Below are 16303 nucleotides of genomic sequence, written 5' to 3' on the forward strand. Positions count from 1 at the left end.
TGAAGTGAAAGGGGACAGTGAGAGGCTGTGTGTTCTGGAGGGTGTGAATAGACTGAAGGCAGCCTTTGGCAAGTCTGTATTGGTTTTGAAAGGACTAGAAAAATCCTTGATCTGGAGCGTGCCGTCTGATAAGAACAACAGTTACTGTTTTTAGATATTGTGGAAAATGTTTTTGGCATTTTTCCCTGCTTTATTTCCCTCCTCCACCTTTTTTAAGAAAAAAAGGAGAAATTTTATTGTTCATGAACGCTGCGTCAAAAGTCCCTGTCCTGAGTTGCTAAATGATTCTTAACAACTGTTTGTACCTGACTTGCCGACTGTATAGGAGCCAGTCCTGTTCCTTTCTATTAGTCACTCTTCTTACAGGGAAGAAGTTTCAAAATAGCTGGTAACTTTTTTTTTTTTTGAAAATATAAATAATTACTATTTTGTACTGTGTGGTATCTGTTGTCTTTTTTTGTTTCAATTTGAAGACTCTCAAATCTAAGACCAGCTCCCAGAAGGTTCGGTTTCAGTCTGCTGCCATGTCATGATAGTGTCATGCTGTTCCTGGAACTCAAATGGGATTTAGTAAGGAATATTGTGCACAAAACTGCAGCACAAAACTGTTTTATTTCTTGTAGTGTGTATTACTGAAATACTAGACAACACTGGTTTTAATGGTAGCTCCGAAGCTGACCCATAGCCCTGTGTTTTACGTGGCCTTAAGTTTAAACGTGGGAAGGGAGAAGAGTATAATAAGCCATCTATTTTATAAAATTAAGGTGCAATGCAGGATGTCTCGGTAGGAGAGACACCATCCATTTATGTCATCATTAGCCCCAGATATCCAGGGAGGTTAGATTGAAATACGCAGTGCCACGGCAGTGGCAAATTGATCTGACCTTAAGATGGTCAGGTAGGGCACATAATGGATTAGAGAGAATAACTCTTGTTTTGTCTAGAAAATAGATTAGGTATCTGTTGTCTCTGACTTTTCATTCTGTTATCATACTTCTCTTACAGCCTTTTGTCCCTCGTGTGAAGGAGAACTCCATTCACACGTTCACCTGTTTAACTGCTGTCTATTTTTATCAGATGGTAACTCATGAGAGGGTCCCTGCCCTTTTTTTTGTGTTCCCCCACCGAGGCTCTCATCATAAACATACACAGCCGTCTGTATAGTAAAGCCTTCCTTCTGCTTGGTTCACAAATTCCCATATTACATCTATTGCTTCAACTCTGCTAATTCCTTTTATATTGGATTTAGCATGCGTTTCCTTTTAGGTAAGCAAAGCACTTAGTCATTAGGAGATTTTCCCCACTACGGTGTCAGAACTCAGACCCAGCATTTCTAGCTTATAATTGCATACAGACATGAAAAGTTCATTGCCAGGTAATTACAGAAGTTGTCTGTGTGGCTCAGTGATGTCTAATTATGCTGCAGTAACTGCATTGTTTACTGAAATGTTCAAACCTGAACGAGACCTTTTATCCTTGTCATGTTAGAGTGACCAACTGTTCGAGGAGCATCCCTGGCTCTGCCTTTCCCTGGGAAGCAGACGTGCCTAGAAGAAAAAAGTAAATGGGTGTTGACATCGCATATCCTCAGCCTTTTTGGGGAGGTATTTATGGGAAGGCGATACAGCTTTGGCAGCCTCCTTCCCTGGAGGATGGAGAGATACCTGCAGGAAAATAATCTGTTCTGCGGCTTGTCTGTCCCAGCACTTCCTGCAGAGCCAGGTGCATTTTCAGAATACACTGACATGGAAGGTCTGAAATAAGATATGTGAAGGAGGCGACTTGTTCAGATTGTTCCAGTTGCAGGTGAATTAATGATTTATTTGTCACTTCACTTCTTTTTGTTTGTTTTTTTTTTTTTTGTAAATGATACAGCTGAAGCCATCTGGTTATAACAACATCAGAGCTAGGGCATACTGTTCATAAACCTCCCACTGACATCCTCCCCTCCCCAGATCTGAAATGTAATTCAAGTTAACTCACAATCTGTGGCATGTGTTGTTACTGCAGAGATGTCCATGCCAGTTGAACAGTTGGAGATTTGAATTCCACAAGGAGATGGCATATTTATCAAAACAATATTTCAGAGAGAGTTTTTTGCCATGTCTTCTGAACCGCAGTATAGGCACCGTGGGTTCAAATTCAGAATTTAGGTTGAGCCCTCCTCTTGTGCTTTTAATTCCTCCTCTTCCCACTTCTCAAGGGTGTTACAGAGAGACGTTTCATCCCCGTGTGCGGTCTTTCATGTGCTTCCTTCTCCCTATTATCTCTTTGCTCCTGCTTCCTTCACTTGCTTTTGTGCTGACCTACAAGGGCTGCAGCCTTCATCTGGGTGTGGGGAGGAGAGACGAGGAGAAACACCTCAATGAATCCACTGACCTCTTCCAGCAGCGGTAGGATGTACGGATGCCCTACACCCAGAAGCAGTCGGTGCTTTCTGAGGATCCAAACACCAAATATTTTTTACTTGCCAAAAGATTTCTTTCTGGCTGCCCCTTGGGCTTTGTTATTACAGAGTTAGATTCTATTGAGGTATTTTTCTTATTGTGTGAGTTTTTCCAGATGAAAGGAAACAGCTTGTCTGCTTATGAGCAGAACAAACAGCAGAGTGGGGAGAGCTGCTGTGCTTTGAAACTCTCTCTGGCTTTGTTCTGGTTCTCAAACTGCTGTTAAGGACACAATACCATCTCCTTTTTTTTTTTTTTCTTTCTCCCACTTCCTTGAAGGAGCCAAAGATTTTTTTTTTAAACTTCGTTTTAGAAGGTTCTTCAACTTCCGTGCAATTTATTTTGCAAAAGGTTTTGCTAAAATAATTATCTTGTTCAGTCAGCTTGGGCCATGCAGTTTTTCTCTCTCTCATGACTGCAATTTAACTTGTGTTGTGGAATTACTTAACTCATTTATTTCTAATGACTTCTTTTTGTTAATCTAATACGAAGACATTTAATTATACAAGGTGTATTTTTTCCTGACCTGCTGGCCGCTTGGATATTTGGCTGCAATTTCAGACACATGCTGCAGCAAATAGCGCCTTGGCAATCCCGGTGCTGTGTGTGTGTTACGTTTCTGTGTGTGAGGTTAACTTTGAAGACTGCTGTTGGCATTGCTGGTGCATGCACAACAAGAGGGGTTGCAGCATGCGAGTGCCAGCACGAATTGTGCAGACAGGCAACAGGCAAAAGAAGCAGTGAGGCAACAGGAAAAAAAAACACATAGCCCATGAAATTGTTGGGGAAATGAATTACAGTGACCTGCTTAGAAAATCTGTATAATAAAGCAGGAGCGGTTCAGCATCAGAGTTGGCCTTTTAACCTGGTTGAAGTTTGTTAGGCAGGATGCAGTCAAGGAAGATCATCTGAGTTTTGGGTCAAGTTTAGGTTTGGATTTTGCGTCTTGCTCCTACTTAGTACATTAGGCTTTGTCTCCCAGACTAAATTATTAAAATCACTTGAGGAACTGTGTTAATTGATGGGGTAAATTGGGAAGGGGTAGAGAGAAGATTGCAATTATTCCATCAAATTATGAAAAATCACAGACAGGAGCGGTACAAAATGTAGGCCTCCTCTTTGAATAATTGAAAAGCATCAATGGAAAAAAAAAAAAAAGAAAAGGTAATAGAGATATAGTGGATGATGAACTGGATGGGAACTGGAACGCTTCCCCCAGCCCTTCAGGAGCGAAATGATGTCCTGTGTTATACTGGAATGGTTTCTCTAATTCTAACTTTGAGCTCTGCCATCAGGAAACAGAGCAAGGATTGAAAATTGTTGACTTGTGCCACTGGGGAGCAGTGTTGAGGATGAGAACTCTTCGGATGACTGTACCAAGCTTCTAATGAAGCTTCCTGAGCCTTGAAATAGCCAGAGGTTGCGCGTCGAGAAGCAACGGGATGAAAAGGAACAAATGAAGCCATTTTCAAGCTGTGGTTCCAGTTCTGGAAGTCTCATAGCAGATGTGGGGTTAACCCCGAGCATTTTGAGTCATTTAAATGTTAGCAGAGAAGCGTTTCATCAGGCTGAGGGATCTAGTTCTGACGGCAAGAGGTGGGTGTGCTGGCCCTCGCTATTTCGTAGCAGGGTATGCTGGAGAGCGATGCCCTTCCGGGGGTGTCTGCAAATCTCCTTGCTGTCACGTCTAATGGGATGCCTGGAGGGAGGACTTTTATCTGGAGCACTGTCCTTAACGTGGTAACATGAAGCAGTATAAATGGTAACTCTTAAGGTTGTTGTGTGTCATAGCTGGGATGGAGCCTTTTCTCCTACCCATGCCTACGTATTTTAAATTTACAGCAGGACTGCAAGGTTTTGGTTGCTTTCTTGTTTTGTGTTCAGAGGAGAGATCCCCGCTGTTGATTCTGGTTGTTGCTGCATTGCAGTTTGTGCCCTTGCTTCCTTTCTTTCCTACTAAGTTTTCTCACTCCTCTAGGCAGGTGGTGCTGGCAAAATTATTGCTTATTATTGAATTTTTGCCAAACAACAAAACACTCGACAAAAATAGCTAAACAGGATGTGGAGTTTTTAGTCTGTGGGAGCGCTGTGGCTGGCTTGCAGCTCGCAGCCAGCTCCATCATTTGTCAGACACTCGTCGGGTCTCTCAGCCCTTTGCAAGGACAACTGGCCTGTGCTCTGCGTGGCTGGTGGTGAGGGCACGAGCAGACCCGCAAGTTTTTTTCTCTCCGTAATCTGTGTTTGTGGACTGGGGAGACTGGATTCTATCCTGCACACCGTACCAGCAAAGCTGGACAAGATCTTAGTGTGACTCACTGTTGGTGTGCCTAACTGAGAGAATGGTGTTCTGTAATGGTGTCTTCACCCGGCAGCAACCTCCGCGTTAGTACGTGCTATCTCCGTGCAGCTGAGTTAGTGTTTCATTGCATGCGTGCTTCTCATCCGCCGCAAATGCGTGTGGGCTGCCAGAAAACCTGCTCGCGTGCTGAACTTGCCCCGTGCAGTGGCTCTGCGCAGAGGCAGGCAGCAACTGCAGCGCTCGTGGTCGTCGCTTGCAACTGGAGAACGTTCAGGCAGGAGTGAGCTGGGGATACCCTTACAGATCGCACCGACTTCTGTCTCTAGAGGATGTGAAATTAAAACACTGTCCCTTTATTCTGCTTTGCCCAGCGTGATGGCGCTGCCTAACTCGGATTCTCCTGCATTTAAAAAAAAAAAAAAAAATAACAAATAAACCACCTCGCAGATTTGATTTCTCATGTGATGTGGCAGATGGTAGAACCTGAATTGGGTAGCAGGCATTACTTATCCGGGGCCTGTAAACAAAGCTGAACTACGAAGCATTCTTTAATGAGCTGGATTTATTTCTAGGTGCTGAAGCCTCAAAAGACAAGGGAGAAAGAGAGGTGGTTCACATACGGTAAATGTTTAAATAAGCCTTCTCCTATGTTTCAGCACTTCAGCAATCATTCCATCCCGTTCCAGGGCTGCTGGGACTTCTAAAACGCGTAATTCTGTGAGCTCATCGTTGTTGTGGGCGCTTTAGCATGGCGTGGAGCTGGGCTGTAGGACATAAGTGGTGGTTTTGTTACACTGCTGAGTACAACAGTGCCTTTTACCTGCTGCCTGTGAACAAGCACTGGTGCTCTTCGGAGCTCCTCTGCTGGCTGTGATGATGCAGAATGGTAGGTACGGGATATTTGCTGTATCAGTTGAGCCATGGCTGCTGGGCAGGTGAAATGCTGTGGATTTAAAAGCCCCAGCTGTTTTGCTGCGTAGCTCTGTGCTTCCCCACCACCAGCCTGCAGCACGTGGCAAGGAGCTCCTCAGCTTTTTGCTCTCAGAAGACGTTTCCTGCTGAACAGCCACCAGTTACTTAAAACGTGGGTTGTTACCTGCCCCTAATGTTTGAAACCTTTGGCTGTAAGTTGGTGTTACTCAAAGAACACGTGGGTGGATGTTTCTCTAAAACAGCAATGTAAGGAGAGAATAAGCTTTTAGAAATAGTGGGAGGAGAGCATGATACCTTGGAAAATAGGTAGGCTGTGGTGAAGTATCAGTAACATCCAATAATGCTTTATTTTTCGTCTCTAACTTCTTAAAAACAAGACAATGAACCAGCCCCAAACCTTTGCTATGTTGTAGCTCTCACCATCTTACCAGAAATGCTTTTCTTTTTTTTTTTTTTTTACCCAATAGGCAAGTCTCAGAGCACAGCTTTGCCGCTCAAGGGTCTCATCGTTGGCAGTGTCAGCAGAAGCCATGCCCAGAGTTGGGTCTTCGTGCGTATTCCCCGTTCTGTCAGCATGGGAGGCCTGGGGACGCTCGCATTGCCGCTCCCTCTGCTCATCCTGTTCTTGGCAGGGGCACGTAGCTAGAGAGCTGCCAGGAAAAAATTGGGCCAGGACCTTGTTTACAGAGGTTTATTGGATGTTGCAAGCATGCCGTAATGTCACATCTTGTGGTCAAAGAGTTTTAAGCAATTGGAAGCTAAGCTTCCACCTGTTTTTCCAAGCTTCGGTCCCGAAATAGAAATTTAAAAAAAATCGCAAGAATGCCAAGCCCGCCCTTTTGCTCATAAAAATGTAAATGGGGAATTGTCTCCCGAGGCCTGCTTTGGCTCTTGTGGCGCTTTGGGGGTGAAATAGCCCTCTTCCAGCCAGATGAGGAGGGATGTTTTTCCAAAATCTAGTTCTATCCCTGGGCACAAACAACCCTGTGTGATCGAAACAGACCTCAAAAGGAGCACTTTTCACAAAAGAGCAGCTATGGGGAGAGTTCCTTCCTCTGCACCTATTAATCAGGAATTTATTATCCCTGTTGTCCCAGATCAACCACAGAGGTAGACTCCTTATAATCGACCCCAACTATTGTTTTAGTCATCCGTGGTTTATTTATGGAGGGCTTTTGTTAGAGAAGAATTTCGAAAGGGACTAGAAGAAACCTGGCACATCCTTGTGTCCTAAGACAAGATTAATTCTTTTTAAATCAAGTTCAGACTTCTTTACTGGCATTCGCTCACCCGCATGTGGAAAGCAGGTTACAGTCTGTAAAGCAAAAATACATCCCTTTTTTTATGTTGCTTGCTGTAGCTTGAGATGTCAGGAGAACATGGGTTAACACACAGGCATCCCGGTTTCCAGATGATTTATGTGTGTGTTGCCACTTCAGCTTATTTTCAATTCATAAGGAGAGAAGAGGCAGCACTTCCAAAACTGTAGATAAAACTCATCCTTTTTTAGGGCTGAGGAAGAGGAGGGGTAGAAACAAAGTGCAGAACAGCATTTACCACTTACTCTTTATGAATATATGATACAATTGATTGCTGCTCAGAAAACCTTTCACTTGTGTCCATCTTTTTTTTTAAAGTCCTATTATAATAGGTAATTAAAGTATACTAATTGAATTAAGATTCCATCTGTCTGAGTTCAGCAAGCCAACAAGTCCCTTAATTAAGATATCATGTTTGCTATAACAGAGGCTGCAAACACAGAGCTGGCCACCGATGGTATAAGCAAATATCTGTCTTCCTGTGACAAAATGCCAGAGCAACCAGTGGGCTAAGGAGATCAAAATAAAATCTGCAAGGTAAGCAACACTTGCTCGGGGGATAACAATAAATGCAGTGATGGTTAGGCTTCTCCTTATAGCTGGAAAAAAAAAAATGCCAATTTGAGCTGGGTGCAAACATTTTTATGCGCTCAGAGGAAGACAGCAGCGTAAAAGAGACTGTGTGTCGGGTATCTCAGCATCCGACCGCCGTCTCGGTGGGACGATGTCTAATATCGGAGACAAGAAGGGAACACAGCAGTTGAAATTGCAGCCTTAAGACACTAATTTTAAAAAGTTTATAAACCACCGGTGTATCCTCAAACCGCCGCGTAGACGCAGCCGGCTCCTGGGCTGCTCCGCCGTGCGCTGTCTTCACTTCTTTATTAACTGTCGGTCCCGCGTGCGTGCGTGGAGTCCGCTGAGGATCTCCTTTTAGATGCCGTATGTTCATTGTTTCTCTTGTTGGGGTTGTAGTTTTCCGAACAAGACATAAAATTTAAGAGCCTCTGTGCCTGAAACTAAGGATTTCCTTCTCATTAGGGCCGCTCTGCCCATAGCACGAGTCTCTGAGCAGAACCCTTCCCAGGAGATGGTTTCAGCCGAGGCACCTGCCTCAATTCTTCGGTTTATAGTTGCCTTCCTCAATTTCCTCCACTGCCTTCATCCTAGTGAAATATCCTGTGCTAGGCTAACATTTTGGAGGAAAACTCCGTTTACTAAGTAGCTCACAAAAGCACGTCCCCATGTCAGGGTAGTTCGGATGGAGACGTGGTACGGAGCCGGGGGAGGTGGGTGCTCCTGGAGCCTGACGGTTTCGGGGACTGGGGTGGCCAAGCCACCTGCAGGCCACCCATGGGGACCTCTGTCAGAGCGCCTTGGCCTTCGTGCTTTCTTCCAGGCTGTTTTACAGCAGGAAAACTCGGTTTAGCTGCTCGTGGAGGAATTTTCCTTCACGGAGGGATTGGGAAATAGCGTGGGAAGTAGGATTGTGCGCCTGCTGAGCACGCGTGGGGCTTTCAGGAGGCACGTGCACCAGCAGGGTCACCCCACAGCCCTTCCAGTGTATGGGGCGGGGGGACTGGGGTGGGCAACGGGCCCTTGGTTTGCAGAAGGATTGACAGAAACGGGGGGAGCGGGGCAGCACCGATCCAGTATGAGACCCCACAGGGATGCGCCGAAGATCCAGGCATGTGTCCTTGCCGGTGCGACGCTTGGAGTCGACTGCAGAAGATCGTTTTTTTTTTTTTTCCCCTTCTGGGAAAATTTCCCAACGAGGAGGCTAGATGAAAGCGGACACTTCTTGATGCGGTTTGAAAGCGGAGAGACATCTGCCACAGATCAGAAAAGCATGGCAGGTGGAAAATGCGCCAGCCCCCCCTCCTTCCCCGCCTTTATCCTGTCCCCGGCACATCAGCCTTCCCCGTGTGCCGCCGACACAGGCTCCGGAGCCAGCCTCCTGTCCCGCGTGGGGCAGGGGACAGGCCAGCCTCCCCTCCCTTGGCCCGAGCCGGGTGGTATTTCCCCCCCTAAACCACCGCGCAAATCTCCGGGAGCCGGGAGGATTCTGCAGTTCGCAGAGCACACAAGTAGAAACTGAATTATTTAGCATTTTTTTTAGTGCAAGCAGGTGTGGGGTTTGAAACGGTCTGAGCTGGGAATTCTCTGCAGAGGAGTTAGGGTCTGGGGGGATTTGAGCGAGCTGGACAAGTTTTCCATTCCCGTCCTCTTCTCGCTGCCTCTTGACAGCATTTTTTTTTTTTTCCTGTGCGTATCTGAATTCTGTCTCCTTTTCTCGTGTTTTACTTCCCCCCCCCCTCCTCTCTCTCGCTGTATTTCAGCGCTTCACCTGCTGAAGCGCCATGGTGGCAGCTGCGCCGGCCCGGCGAGCGGTGACAGCGCGTGGAGCAGCGCCGTGGCCCCTCGTCCCCGCGGGACCGCCGGCCGCTGCAGGCGCTGACAGCGGCGCTCAGCCCCTCGCGAGCAGCCAGCCGCTCCTTCAGCTGGAAACAGCCGCCGAGGCTCGGCAGGAGAAGGCTTGGAGGTGGTCGTGCTAGGGGCTGGGGAGTTGGCTTCTTTTTGTTTTTTTTTTTTGGCCGTTATTGGATGCTATTTGCTGTTTTGGTTTGTTTGTGTTATTTATTTATATTTTCTTTTGGTGCGTTTATTCGGGTGTTTTTTCTTTTTTTTTTTTTTAAGAGGGTGGGGTTTTGTAAAAGCAACCTGAGGTTTGCTGAGCCCTGAGCACGCAGAAGCCTTTCCACAACGTGGAGGTGACTCAGGATGGTCTCAGATATGTAATATATCCCCCTAAAATCTTTTCCTCCCCCCCACTGCCTTGTTCATCCATTTGGGGCCGTGTGAGTGTGCCTCAGACCCTGTTCTCCTCCGCGACCTGCTCAGCTCCATCTCGCCCAGACCTTTTCCTGCAGCCCTTGGTGCTGGCCGAGCCCCGCTCTGCTCGCAGCGAGAGCTCCGCTGCGGGTTTGCTTCAGGAGCTGAGACCCCAGCTGGTCCCGCTGGGATGTTTGGGCAGCAAATGCAAATCCGACGCTGCCTCCAGTGCACGCAGAAGCTGTGACTGCAGCGGCCCTCACACCCCAGCACTCTGGGATAATTTTGTACAACCCCGGTAAGGCTGGATTTACCCATATGGTACTTAAATTGGAATATTTCTATTTAAAAAACACCAAAAAAAAAAAATCACCGCTTCTCCTCAGCCCTTTTTGACTGTTTGCAATATAACAAGACCCGAGAGGAAGCCCTCGCTCTGGTCCTGCCGCTGACGGGTGTGCAGCAGCACAGCAAGCTGCGAGCGGCCCCACAAGCAGTGACCTTACGGGACCGGAGGAGAAGGGGCTTACTGCACAGCATCTCCCTCCTCCTCTTTGGGAAAGAAGACATTTGGGGAGCAGATGGATGCTCTGGTAGGTCTGGAAACCTCTCAGGCAAAAGTAAATCCTGCCTTCCCACCAGGAGGTTCAGGCCTTGTTCTGCAGAACAGCATGTACGCGCCGAGCTCCCCCAAGGGAGCAGATTGCCCGATTCCTCCGGCGCTTGGCTGCGTGCCCTCGTGCCACCAGTGCGCTGAACAGCAGAGCAGCCCGGCTGCTTAAGCCTCCAGCCCCATCCCTCCAGCTGATGCGGTGTCTGATGCTCTCAGGTAGGCGAGAGCTGCTGTAGGGGTTTTTTTGGGGGGGGCAGGGGGTGATGGGGTGCTTTTCTCACCCCCCCAGCTCAGCACGGCTCCCTCTCGGGCAGGAAAAAAGCCACCGAGGGGCGGGCGGTTGTTTTGGCGACGTGACGTTGCACGTTGCGGCTTCGCTCTCGGAGAGCAGTGCTCTCTGCCATTAATTGGAGGGAAAACAATCAGAGACCTGCTGCTTTTGGAGTTTGTTGAAAGCGCAGGAAGATGGGGAAACGGTGGTGTTTATGAGACGGCAGCTGGTGCTAAGCTCTGGCAGGGGAGCGGGAGGAGGAGGAGGGAAGCGGTTGTATTTGGGTTCTGGGTCTAATTGGCAAAACTGTAATAATTCTTAGATCAAATAGACGATGCATTCAGCCCACTTGCATTTTTAGTCTTCTGCGTGTAATAACAAGTCATAACACTGGGGATTTCATGAATAATCATTTCTGCTTGCCTCCCCTTTCAGTGGAGGATTTCCAAAGTGCTTGATGATCGTGCAGTCTTTCTCCATCCCCAGAAGGCAAATGAATATTATCTTTATAGAGAGAGATAAGGCAGACTAGACAAAGGCCTGGAATAACTTGGTTAAGTTTATCAGAAAAGCCAATAGCGTGACCAGGATTTATGCCCAGGAATTAAGCTTCTCGAACCACTTGGCCGCGCCGCCCGGGGAACGAGATGCTGCTCCTTAGCGCAGCCTGCGCTGGCACTGCAAAATGACCCCGAGCCACGGCGAAGAGACTTCAAGAGGGCTCGAAAGGCTCAGGGACCACCGGCTGGAGTGGGACCAGGACCCCTGCGCTGCCCTGACTCTGCTGCTTCTCCCGCATCTGATCCCAGGGATGTCTCGCTGGCTGCGTCCCCGCGGCTGGTGTGACGCTGGCCTGGCACTGGTGGCAGCGACAATAGCAAGATCCGGTGCTTTTATGCACAGAGAAGAGTGTGGCAGGAGAACCAGCGGTATTAATGCATCCAGGAGCTGCTGTGGCTATTGAAATGGGAGATTACGAGCATAAAGGCTTGGCTGACTCACTAGACCTCATTAAAGTCTAATCATCCCCATAAAGATGCAGCATTGGACGTACGCAGCCCTAGCTCATAGGAGCTAAAGCTCGGTGAAGATGCTAATAGCCACTTGATAGTTTGGGCATGAAACTGTAAAATTTGTTTATTTGTGTAGTAAAAGCACTCAGGGTTCCCTCTGCCAGGCAGAACCTCAGTGGTTTTATTTAGGAACAAAAGGGCCGGGTTTGTCCCAGCAGGCCCGCGGAGTTACGGGAGCTGCGGTGCCGCCGATGATCCCACGCAGGAGAGGCGGGGAGGCACCGAAACCAGAAGCAACAGAAATGGAAATGCTTTTCCATTCCCAGAACCTGCAAGCGACGGCGGTTGTAGGTTGGAGCAGGGCTGCAGCCGAGCCCTGCCTTCCTTCAGGTTACAGCGGTGCTTTGCATGTGAATCCACTTGGAAATCTTTTAGTTTTTGCTAGCAAAATCTGGAAGTAAGGCATTATATTTTGCAATAGCCACCCCGTGGCCCCCAAGCAAAAAGTTACGTGCTCGCCGAGCTGCAGTAGCTTCGGTATCAACAGCCCAAACCCTTCCTAAAAGAAAACTGGGACAGACTGTGGTATGAGCTTGATGTAGAAATCATAAAATCTGACACAAATTGACACAAATATTTGTGAATTGACATCTAAGCCTATAGATATCCTTTTTTTTTTTTTTCCCTAGGTTTTTGTGATAAGCCATTTCTTTCCCTCTGGAAGCTGAAGTTCTCAGGTATCCAAGTGGCTCAGCCCCTGCTGAGGGAACTCCTCCAAATCCTGGTGAAAATCCCAAAGGCTGGCAACTCTGTCGTGCCTGTAAGGGATTTCTCACGTTAAGTAAGATTCTTCTGGCAATAACCTTTTGTGGCTTGTCCATAAAAAGCCTCCGTACAAATTAACAAACTTCTTTCTTGGTTGAGATCTCAGCATCTGGCTGGATTCTGCTTAAAAATGTTTATTATTGGAAAAAAAGCTGGCTGACCCTGAGTTGAGAAAATTGATGCCTCGAAGCTGTCGTAGCGGTGAGAGGGATCTGGTTGTGCCATCCTTGCATTAAATTGTGCCTTCCTGTGAGATTTGTCCTTTCTGAAATCCTGGAGTAATGCATTAGCACATTTTGAAGGTGATAGCTGGCAATGAGAGTCTAATTTGAATCAGAGGCCACCGCTGGTTTTTGGATATGGTAAATAGGAAACGGCAGAGAGACAAAGTCTGATTGACTGGCAGATTACAAAAGGCGAAGAGGACTCAAAACCCGTGAAGAGATGGATTTGAGGTTGATTACTGCTAATTATTTTTCAAGATACAGGGCAAAATTAACAAAGGAGAGCTCGGACTGCGAGCAGGATTGTGGAAAACAGCCCTCGCAGGAGAATTACCCAAATGTTAAGCGTTTAAGGAAGATGGTGGCAGTCTCATCGCTTCAGCCCTGAAAGCTGGGGGAGGCCGAAGCGATGGGAGCCACCCCCCTGGGAGCACCCTTGGGTGCGCAGAGGGCGTCCAGGACCGGGATGCTCGGGTGCTCGTGTCCCTGCAGCATCGCAGCAGCTCCTGGTTTTATCCTGCCCCATCTCATCCTGGTGCTGAGCAGCCTGGCTGCACCGGTCCCCGCCAGGCAGGCCTAATGAGCGCAATTAGCGGCCGCTGATTGCCTTTGGTGGGAGGGAGGAGCAGGCTCTTGTGGGCAGCCCGGTTGGAAATGTGCAGAAGCCCAGGTTAGCTGGGCTGGGAGAGCGATGAAATTTAAATGAGGAGGATTTGGTGGGGAAGAGGGAAAACGTATTAACAAACCAAAGCGAGCTAATTACTGGAGATGGAGAACGGTCACCGCGTAGCTGGAGATGACAGCGGCGAGTAGTTCCCATCAGGGCTTCTCCTGCTTTGGAGACAAAGAGATCAGCCGTCCGCTGAGTTATCAGAGGCGATAAGGAGCTGCATTTTATAAATGGAGATAGGCTCTAATTGCAAAACTGCCTGTGAATACTTCGGCGGCACTTTGCTGAACTCTGGTGTCACGGAGGATTTTTGAAGTCTGCTTCCCACCGTCATTACACGCCGCCTCGTTTGTAGTGAAGTTTGCAGCTGGCGGAACTTCATTTGGACAAATCTCCGCTCTTCCCCCAAATCTGTTTCATGTTCGTCTGCTAATGGGGAAAGAAATTAAGCCTCGGCTCCTTGCGTAACGTTGCAGCAGAGGCAGCGGCAGGGCTTTAGCTCCTCCGCTCGAGAAGCAGAAGCGGCTCCGCGGCCAAGCTCGCGGTGGGAGCAGGGCCCCACGACGCTGGGGATGGGGAGCTGTGACCGAATGTGTCCCACCAAACCTCGAGCCGGCCTCTTGACGAGGGAAAGCTTCCCAAAGGAGCTGGTGCAAAGGCTCCGCCGGGCAGCCTGAGAACGGGGGTGTTGGGGGCGTGGGGGTTTGGGGTGTGGGGATTTTTCCCTTCTATTGTTTGCCCTCCAGCTCGGCGAAATCCTTCTTTTCCCGAGGTTGTGACTCTGCTAGCAGGAATCCTCTTCTCCCAAGCCCGAATAATGGCCCGTCCTGGTCTCCTAGTAACTGCGGCTGCCACATCACTTTTGACAATGGTGCATCCTTTGTAGCCTGGTTTTTTCTCTTCCCCACTGCCTGCTCTGTTTCTTCGAATGGCGATTGTCTGAAATTCCTCCCAATGAGCAACTTTTGTGTGGGGTGGTTTTGTTTGTTTTGTCTGTGCTGCCAGAAAGGGCTTGAACGGGGCTTTTTGTGTCCCTTCCTTGCAGCGAGCGCAAAGCCTCGCTCGGGGACTGTGGGGTTGGGCGATGGTTCCCCTCCCTCCACCGCCACGTACCGGTCCTGTTATTTCCTGAAACTGTGCTCTCCGAGCGTTGGAAACTTTTTGTTCTCCCAGTAAAAGTCATCTCATTGATTTATCGCACTAAAAGGCTTTCTTTGCTCGATGTGTTTTGGACCCGGCTTCTGCCAGGCTCTAAAAGTGCACGCAAGGAAATCTGGCGGCTGCGCACCAGCACCCGGCAAACCTGGCCGCAGTCTGTAGCGAAGGAAAGAATTGGACTTGTCAAGGCTGAAGCATAAAACCTGCCCTGGAGGTAATAGCCAGCTAATAAACGGGCTGGGGTTTTGTTGGATTAAGGGGATTTGTTGCCTTAAGCTGGCCTGGTGCGCTGGATAGGGGGAATGCGGGGGCAAAAGGCACGGTAGGGAGGGGGAAGCTGCCTTTTTTTGTTTTTTTCTTTGTAGGAGCCAATGTGCCCCCAGGCAAAGCAGGAGCCGGGAGTTTGGATGCCCAGGGAAGGTTGGGAGCACCCAGTGAGGGCACAGACCTGGTCCTAACCCGAGCGATATCACTCAAGCGTGCTGCTGGAAGTGGCAAAGGCAGGGGTCTGTGTCCCGGCAGCCCGCCCAGGCGGGACCCACCGCTCATTTTCGGGGGGAAGGAGTCCAGGTGAATCTGAGCAGAGCTGAGTGCAGGCACGGGGAGAAGCCAAGCTGGGTCACAGCCCTGCCCTGTGCCTCGTTCCCGCCTGTCCCCTCTTGTTTTCCTCCTCCTACCCCGCAGCGAGACTGAGCTAGCTCGCAGTAAAAACACTTGACCTGCCTTAGTGCCACTGTAAAAACTTTATTCTTTCCCAAGGACAACGCTATCATTTTTTTTTTTTTCTCTCCTTCAAAATAAACGAAATGCTACAGTCAGAGCTCGACTTCCCGCGTGCGGGCCGCACCTCGCCACCCGGGCGCTGCAGACCCCGCAGCGCCTCCGGCGAGGGGGGGGGGGGAGCGGGCGCTGGGGGAGCCGGGCGGCGCGCTGGGAAGCGCGGATGAGATGAAGGGGAAACGCATGAATCACACGGTGTCAGGGGAAACACATGAATCATATATTGTGTCAGCAGATTTGACAGATTCGACCAGGATTGCTCGAGCCGGTGGAGCCAGCGGGCCCGGTCCCCGAAAGCTGGGAGCTGTGGTGGGGTGGCACCCGGGAAGGGACACCTCCCTGCCCCGCTGTCGTCCCCGCGGCCCTTTGCACCCCGAGGGCTGTCCCACCTGTGGGGAAAACCCAGCTCTGGTTCCTCCTGGCACCCGGATGGGGGGGCTGCCCACAGCTGGCTTCCAGCCCCGGAGTGCATCGGGTGCCCTTGTCCCTGCTGGGGGTCTTCTCCTGGCTCCAGGCCCTACAAGCCTGCTCCTGGAGGCGACCTTTCCCTGGCCGCCAACCTTTCAGGACCACGTGGCCTAGATCCAGGCAAATCCATTATTGCACTGAGAAAACGCAAGTCCTGATTGTGGTTTATGTCCTATTTTTTTATCCCAGTTTCAGACCCTGTCTTTGCGTACCCGTCTCCAAAGACCACGGATCCACACCAGGTTTAGCAATGCCGTTACCCCATCGCCTACAACTCCTCCTCTTGACGTTGGAGCTCTTGGGGAAAACAGAAATCCCTCCTCTTCCTTCCTCGCTTCTGCTTTTTAGGGACCGCTGCGCTCCCGCCCCGCTTAAAAACCATCCCCATCCCTCCCCCCGCCCCCCCCAGCGCCCCCTCGTCACCGGGGGATCCTGAGCTGGGCAGAGCTCC

Source organism: Anser cygnoides, chromosome 22, assembly GCF_040182565.1.
Source record: "Anser cygnoides isolate HZ-2024a breed goose chromosome 22, Taihu_goose_T2T_genome, whole genome shotgun sequence".
Taxonomy (NCBI): domain Eukaryota; kingdom Metazoa; phylum Chordata; class Aves; order Anseriformes; family Anatidae; genus Anser; species Anser cygnoides.